Below are 8,891 nucleotides of genomic sequence, written 5' to 3'. Positions count from 1 at the left end.
ATCCATCAGCTTGAAGTAGGTCGCCACTACCCCTAATACGTGGACCCAACGGGGCGGGAGGGCGAGCTTGATGGAGTAGGTTCCACTACCCCTAGACACTACCCAACACCATCTAGCTTGAAGTAGGTCCAGCAACCCTGAATGACCCAACACATCAGCTTTGCAAGTAGGGTCCACTACCCCTGATGACCCAACATCATCAGCATTGAAAGTAGGTCCACAACCCTGAATGACCCCAACATCATAGCTTCAAGTAGTTCCACTAACCCTGAATTGACCCAACTTCATCAGCTTCAAGTAGGTCCACAACCCCTAATAAACTGACCCAACATCCATCAGCTTGAAGTAGGGTTCACTACCCCAGAATAGTAAACCAACATCGATCAGCTTGAAGTAGGTCCACTACCCCCTAACACTGAACCCAGACAGCGCCATCAGCTTGAAGTAGGTCGTGTACAAGCCCTAACACTGGACCCCCAAAACACCATCAGGCTTGAAGTAGGTCCACTAAAGCCGCTGATGAAGCCCAACATTCATCAGGCTGGAAGTAGGTCGCACAAACCCCTAAAACCATGACCAACACCATCAGCCTTGAAGTAGGTCCACTACCCTAACACTGACCCAACACCGATCAAGCGTGAATAGGTCCACTACCCCTAACACTGACCCCACACCATCAGCTTGAAGTAGGTTCCACTACACCCAACAACTGACCCAACACCATCAGCTTGAAGTAGGCCACAACCCTGAATGACCCAACATCAATTTCAGCTTGAAGTAGGTCCACAAAACCCTGAGAATTGTGACCCAACATTCATCAGCTTCAAGTAGGTCCACTACCCCCTAACACTGGACCCCACACCATCAGCTTGAAGTAGGTCACTACACCCCAACACTGACCCAACACCATCAGCTAAAAGTTGGGTCCACTTACCCCCTGAATGACCCAACATCATCAAGCTTCAAGTTAGGTCCACTAACCCTGAATGACCCAACATTCATCAGCTTGAAGTAGGTTCCACTACCCCTTGAATGACCCAACATCATCAGCTTCAAGTAGCGTCCACAACCCTGAATGAACCAGTGCCCCGAAGGAAAATTGCAGAGATTGCGGTAGAGTTCTGTATCCAATTTTCAAGGAAAATAGATTAAAAGGGAAACGAGTAGCTCTCGTCGTCGGATAAAACTATTATTGATAACCAGTTGTTCAGAGACACGAAGACTACTCCATGCTATTTTAACATGTACAAAGTTCTCATAGACGGAGGAAAGTAATGAAACAAATTCCGAGCCCTGTTATGGATTGTAATCAAGTACAAACAAAATATAGCTTTTCTTATGAAAATCTTCAAAATAAACTAATTCACAAAAAAGCACTAATTCAACATGTGAAGATATACAACTCAGTCAACAGGAAGACACGGTTTGTGTGGATGGTGTGTGTGTTGTTTGGAAAAGTGTGGCGTTGAGGTGAGAACAGGAACGGTTGGCATATCCCAGAGCCAATGTATTGCTTGATCGGGGTGTGAGAGAGCTTTCAATGTTGTTCATATGATTGGATAGACTTTTTAGAATGAATTATACGTTCTGTATTTATTTATTGGCCTAGTCATGGTGACATAACCCCTCACACTATGGACTACTGTTAGTAACCCCCTTCACACTAGGCTACTGAAACATAAAACCCCTCACACTAGACTTACTTGTCATAACCCCTCACACTAGACTACTGTTATAACCCCTCACACTGGACAACTGTCGTAGCCCTCACCTAGACTACTGTTATAACCTCACACTAGTGACTAACTGACAGTAACCCCTCACACTAGGACTACTGTCATAACCCCTCACCACTAGACTACTGTCATAAACCCCTCACTAGACCTACTGCATTAACCCCTCACAGCTAGAACTACTGTCATAACGCCTCACACTGAGACTACTGTCATAACCCCTCAACACTAGACTTACTGTTATAACCCCTCACACGTAGGGACTAGCTGGACATAACCCCTCACACTAGACTACTGCTATAACCCCTCACACTAAGACTACTGTTATAACCCCTGCCACACTGACTACTGCTACTAACCCTCGCTCACAACTAGACTACTGTCATAACCCCTCACACTAGGACTTACTGGTCATAACCCTCACACTAGGACTACTGACATAACCCCGGCACGTAAGGACTACTGACACTAACCCCCTCACACTACACTACTATCATAACCCCTCACACTATTTTTCTGACTACTGACATGAACCCCCTCACACTAGACTACTGTCATAACCCCTCACTAGCACTACTGTTATAAACCCCTCCACATAGGACTACTGACATAAACCCTCACACGTAGGACTACTGACATAACCCCTCACACTATGACTACTGACATAAAACCCCTCACACTAGAGCTACGGACATAACCCCTCACACTAGACCTACTGTTATAACCCCTTCACACTAGATAACTGTATAACCCCTCACTAGACTACTGGAGCATAACCCCCGTCACTAGGACTACTGACATAAACCCCTCCACTAGGACTACTTGTTATAACCCCTCACACTAGGGGACTTATCTGTATATAACCCTCCACACTACACTTACTGACATAACCCCTCACTAGACTACTGACATAACCCCTCACTACACTACTGACAGAAAACCCCTCACTGACTACTGACATAACCCGCTCACTAGACTAGCTGAATAACCCCCACACTGGACTACTGTTATAACCCCTCACACGTAGACTTACTTGACATAACCCCTTCACACTAGACTACTGTATAGACCCCTCACACTAGACTACTGGAACATAACCCCCTCACACTAGACGTACTGTTATAACCCTCACACTAACTACTGACATAACCCCTGCACACAACACTACTGTCATAACCCCTCACACTAAGACGACTGAACATAACCCCTGCACACAGACTTACTGACATAACCTCTTCACACTAGGCTACTGTTATAACCCCTCACACTATGACTATGTTATAACCCCGTCACACTAGACTACTGAGTATAAACCCCTCACCACTAGAGCTACTGACATTGAACCCCTCCACTAGAGGACTACTGTTAATAACCGCCTCACACTAGACCTTACTGACATTAACTGCCTCCACACTAGACTTACTGACATAACCCTCACCACTAACTACTGTGTATAACCCCTCACACTAGACTGACTGTCGGTAACCCCTCACACTAACAACTGTTTCAAACCCCTACACTAGACTATCGTGATAAACCCCTGCACACTGAGCTACTGACATAACCCCTTCACTAGGACTACTGTTATAAACCCCTCACCACTAGACGTACTTTTATAACCGCCTCACACTAGGACTACTTGACATAACCCCTCACTAGACTACTGTTATAAACCCCTCACACTTAGACTTACTGTTATAACCCCTCACACTAGACTAGCGTTATTAACCCCTCACACTAGGACTACTGTATATAAACCCCTCACACTAGACTACTGACATAACCCCTCACACTAGGACTACTGGACATAAACCCCTACTAGACTACTGACATAACCCCTCACACTAGACTTACTGACATAACCGGCCTCCACCACTAGACTACTGGACATAACCCACTCACACTAGCTACTGGACATAACCCCTCACACTAGACTATTGACAATTAACCACTCACACTAGACTACTGACATAACCCCCTCACGATAGGGACTACTGACATAACCCCTCACCTAGACTACTGACATAACCCCTCACACTTAGACTGACTGTCTATAACCCCTCACATGTACAATTTCAAAGTCAATTACAGAATTTATTCTGCAGTTATTCTATTGCTATTTAATTCTGGTTACCCAATCAAATGTACATGGTTAATAATAGTGTCTTCTGATTACAATTATTATGTCTCATATTTTAACTAAATGCAATCTATTATCTTCCAAAATGTAAATCGGTATATCTAGTGGTCRMATAACACAMTCTGATTYAATGGCTTGTCCTGCACTTTGTAKAAACSCAGAGTACATGTTGGAAAAATATCTTGATTCCTTTCTAAACATAGCAATGTGAATACAAAGAGGACTCGGTAATAGGTGAAGTGAAAAAACGTTGAGTCGTCATTCAAAGGCAAGAGCAGTGTGAATACAAAGAGAACTGAGTTCTTTGGCTTTTTTTTACCCAGAGTTCACTTTAAAAAAGACTGAGATCCGATATTTTAAAGAGGACTATATGTGAAAACTCCCTGAGCACATCAGGCAGAACTATTGTTTGAGGAGTTGCTACAGGAGTTTTTGCTGTTGTCTGATTTGAAGTTGTACCCTATAATCATGGAAAATATGACTTGAACATGCTTTTCAGTCTGGTACTAGGCTTAATCTGTGTCTAGGAAATCCGCCCTAAAAGTCTCTCAGTATCGCCCTTCTGTTGTGCTCCGTGCTGTTGTACCATTATGGTGTACTGTGTCACATCGTTTTTACTTTGTAACTCATCCTCTCTTCTCCTCTTCTCGTCCCTCTCCTCCCTCCCTTGTCTCTCTCTCCTCTCTTCTCCTCCTCTCCTCCCTCTCCTCTTCTCCTCTCTCTCCTCCTTCTCGTCCCTCTCCTCCCCCTCTTGTCTCTCTCTCCTCCCTCTCCTCCCTCTCTTGTCTCTCTCCTCTCCAGGGGTGTGTGCACACAGGCTCCGTGCTACTGTATCTTAATGGAGTATTGTTCCCAGGGCCAGCTCTATGAGGTTCTGAGGGCCGGAAGGAAGGTGACCCCCAGACTGCTGGTGGACTGGGCCTCAGGGATCGCCTCTGGGATGAACTATCTGCACCTCCACAAGATCATACACAGAGACCTCAAGTCCCCCAAGTGAGTGTCCATATCCCAACCCTCCCCCAACACTCCCCCAACTCCCTCCCCAACCCCCCACCCCCAACCCTCACTCCCCAACATCCTCCCAACCTTACTCACCCTACCCTCCCCGTAACCTCCCACCCTTCCCCAACCCCCCTAACCGTCCCCCAACCTCCCCCACCCTCCAAAGATCATACACACAGAGACGCAAGTCCCCCAAGTGAGTGTCCATATCCCACCTCCCCACCTCCCCCAACCCTACCTCCCCTAACTCTCCCCAACCTCCCGTAACCCTCCCCACCTCCCCACCCTTCCCACCCTCCCCACATCCCAACTTCCCCTAACCCTCCCTCCAACCCTTCCCTAACCCTCCCCCAACCTCCCCCAACCCTTCCCCAACCCTCCCTAACCCTCCCCCCAACCCTCCCCAACCCTTCCCCAACCTCCCTAACCCTCCCCAACTCTACCACCTCCCCTAAACCCTCCCCAACCTCCCCCAACCCTCCTAACCTCCCCCAACCCTTCCTACCCCCTACCCCCCAACCCTCCAACCTCCCTAACTCCCCAACATACCCGCCACCCTCCAAAGATATACACAGAGACCTCAAGGTCTTTGAGGGTAATCTGTCATGTAGGTAGAGTTATCTAAGGCACAAAAAAACAGAGTAGCGTAAAGAGGGCGGGAGGGGAAATCCAGGCAAATGCATAGCCATTTTATTAGATTGTTCAGGAGTCCTTATGGGGTAGAAGCTGTTTAGTAATGTCAGTTGAAGACACTTGCCAGTTGGTCAGTGATGCTCGGAAGTACACGTCCTGGTAATCCTTTTTTTAGGTCTTTCTCACATCGGCTGCGGAGGTGTATACACAGTTGCTGGACACGCTGATCCTCTCATGCATGTTACAGTGTTACTTGCTCGAAGCGAGCATAGAAGTTATTTTGCTCGTCTGGTAGGCTTGGTGTCACTGGGCAGCTCTCGGCGTGGCTTCCCTTTGTAGTCTGTAAAGTTTTTGGCAAGCCCTGCCACATCCGAATCGAGCGTCAGAGCCGGTGTAGCTACAATTCGATTTTAAGTTTCGTATTGACGGCGTGCGTGTTTGAATGGTTCGCTGCGAGGGCACTGAGTGGGAGTGTTGTTTAAGCTTCCCGGGTAGTGTCCCGCTTCTTTCGGATAAGGGGAGCTGCTGCCTTTAGCAGCTCAAGTGCGAATGTTTGCCTGTATCCATGGCTTTGGTTGGGGTATTACGTACAGCACTGGTGGGACGACGCCATCAATGCACTATTGATTAAGCCAGTGACTGATGTGGTGTATTCCTCAATGCCATCGGCAGAATCCTGGAACATGTTCCAGTCTGTGTAGCAAAAGTCCTGTAGCTTAGCATCTGCTTCATCTGACCACTTTTTTACAGACTGAGTCACTGGTGCTTCCTGCTTTAATTTTTGCTTTTAAGCAGGAATCAGGAGGATATAATTATGGTCAGATTTGCCAAATGGAGGGCGAGGGAGAGCTTTGTATGCGTCTCTGTGTGTGGAGTAKAGGTGYTCAAGAGTTTTTTTCCCCTCTGGTTGCACATTTAACATGTTGATAGKAATGAGGATAGAACTGATTTMAAGTTTCCCTGCATTAATGTCCCCGGCCACTAGGAGCTCCACCTCTGTGTGAGAGTTTTCCTGTTTGCTTATGGCGGAATACAGCTCATTGAGTGCGGTTTTAGTGACAGCATCGGTCTGTGGTGGTATGTAGACAGCTACAAAAAATAAATATGAAAACTCTCTAGGTAGATAGTGTGGTCTACAACTTGTCATGAGATACTCTACCTCAGGCGAGCAATAGCTCGAGACTTCCTTAGATATCGTGCACCAGCTGTTGTTTACAWAAATGTATAGGGCCCCYCCCCGTGTCTTACCAGAGGCTGCTGTTCTATCCTGTRAATAGAGTAACTCGCCAGCTGTATGTTCTTAATGTCGTCGTTCAGCCACGACTCYGTGAAACARAAGATATTACAGTTTTTAATGTCCCGTTGGTAGGCTTTCAGTTCATCCCATTTATTTTKCAGRGATTGACCGTTGGCTAACAGTACGCATGGCAAAGGCAGATTAYCCAKTCYTRGCCTGATCCTCACAAGGCACCCCGATCTCTTTCCGTGAAATCTGTGTTTCTTTCTCCAGCGAATGATTGGGTTTAGGGCCTGTTCGGGTGTTTGGAGTATATCCTGTCTGACTCATTACTGTTATCCATTCCTGTGAACGGGTTTGGTAACTTATGATTCTTATCTTAATTAATGATGTTACATATAGAGGGAGGTTCTGTCAGATTGCTTTGTAAATAAATTAAAGAGAAAGCAGCTCTCTTCGTGAATGTACATGTATGCACCAATTGGTGAATGGTGGTGAATGCACCAATTTGTAAGTCGCTCTGGATAAGAGCGTCTGCTAAATGACTTAAATGTAATGTAAATGTCTTCTTACAGACAGAGAGGTCAGCAGTATTAAACTCTGTTAGTCAGCGGTATTAAACTCTGTTAGTCAGCGGTATTAAACTCTGTTAATCAGCGGTAATTAAGGACTATGTTAATCAGCGGTATTAAACTCTGTTAATCAGCGGTATTAAACTCTGTTATATCAAGCAGTATTAAACTCTGTTAGTCAGCAGGATTAAACTCTGTTAGTCAGCAGGATTAAACTCTGTTAATCAGCAGGATTAAACTCTGTTAAATCAGCAGGATTAAACTCTGTTAAATCAGCGGGATTAACTCTGTTAATCAGCGGGATTAAACTCTGTTAGTCAGCGGGATTAAACTCTGTTAGTCAGCAGTATTAAACTCTGTTAATCAGCAGTATTAAACTCTGTTAGTCGCGGTATTAAACTCTGTTAATCAGCGGTATTAAACTCTGTTAATCAGGGTATTAAACTCTGTTAATCAGCGGTATTAAACTCTGTTTGTAACGAACGTCTACTTCGTCCTCCTCCTCAGACGAGGAGGAGGCGAGAAGGATCAGATGACCAATATGCAGCGTGGTAATTTGACATAACGATGTTTATTAAGAAAAAGCGAACACGAAAAACACTTGAGAATTTACAAAATAATAAACGGAGTCAACAGACCTGAACAAACGAACTTACATAACACGAAGAACGCACGAACAGGAAAAATAGACTCACAAAAACCGAACGACACAACGAAACAGTCCGTGTGGTGCAAACAGACACAGACACGGAAGACAATCACCCACAACAAACAATGTGAACAACCTACCTTAATATGGTTCTCAATCAGAGGAAACGTAAACACCTGCCTCTAATTGAGAACCATATCAGGTCACCCATTAACCACATAGATACACATAACATAGAATGCCCACCCAAACTCACGCCCTGACGACTAAACACATACAAACAACAGAAAACAGGTCAGGAAGTGACACTGTTAGTCAGCGTATTAAACTCTGTTAATCAGCAGGATAAACTATGTTAATCAGCAGGATTAAACTCTGTTAATCAACAGGTTAAACTCTGTTAGTCAGCGGTATTAAAACTCTGTTAATCAGCAGGATTAAACTCTGTTAATCACGCAGGATTAAACTCTGTTAGTCAGCGGTATTAACCTCTGTTAATCAGCAGGATTAAACTCTGTTAATCAGCGGTATTAAACTCTGTTAATCAGCAGGATTAAATCTGTTAATCAGCAGGATTAAACTCTGTTAATCAGCAGGATTAAACTCTGTTAGTCAGCAGTATTAAACTCTGTTAATCAACAAGGATTAAACTGTTAGTCAGCGGTATTAACTCTGTATAGTCGCGGTATTAACTCTGTTAGTCAGCGGGATTAAACTCTGTTTAGCAGGATTAACTCTGTTAATCAGCAGGATTAACTCTGTTAATAGCAGGATTAAACTCTGTTAATCAGCAGCATAAAGACGGAGACAGGAGGAATATGCTGTAGGTCGCTGTGACTTCCTGAACAGAATCTTACAGTACAAAGACCACACAACATACTTTCTGTCTGTCTGTCTGTCTGTCTGTCTGTCTGTCCTGTTCTGT

The sequence above is a fragment of the Salvelinus sp. IW2-2015 genome, unplaced genomic scaffold (genome assembly GCF_002910315.2).
Source record: "Salvelinus sp. IW2-2015 unplaced genomic scaffold, ASM291031v2 Un_scaffold2005, whole genome shotgun sequence".
NCBI classification, from domain to species: Eukaryota; Metazoa; Chordata; class Actinopteri; order Salmoniformes; family Salmonidae; genus Salvelinus; species Salvelinus sp. IW2-2015.
Note: the sequence above shows the minus strand (reverse complement) of the source record.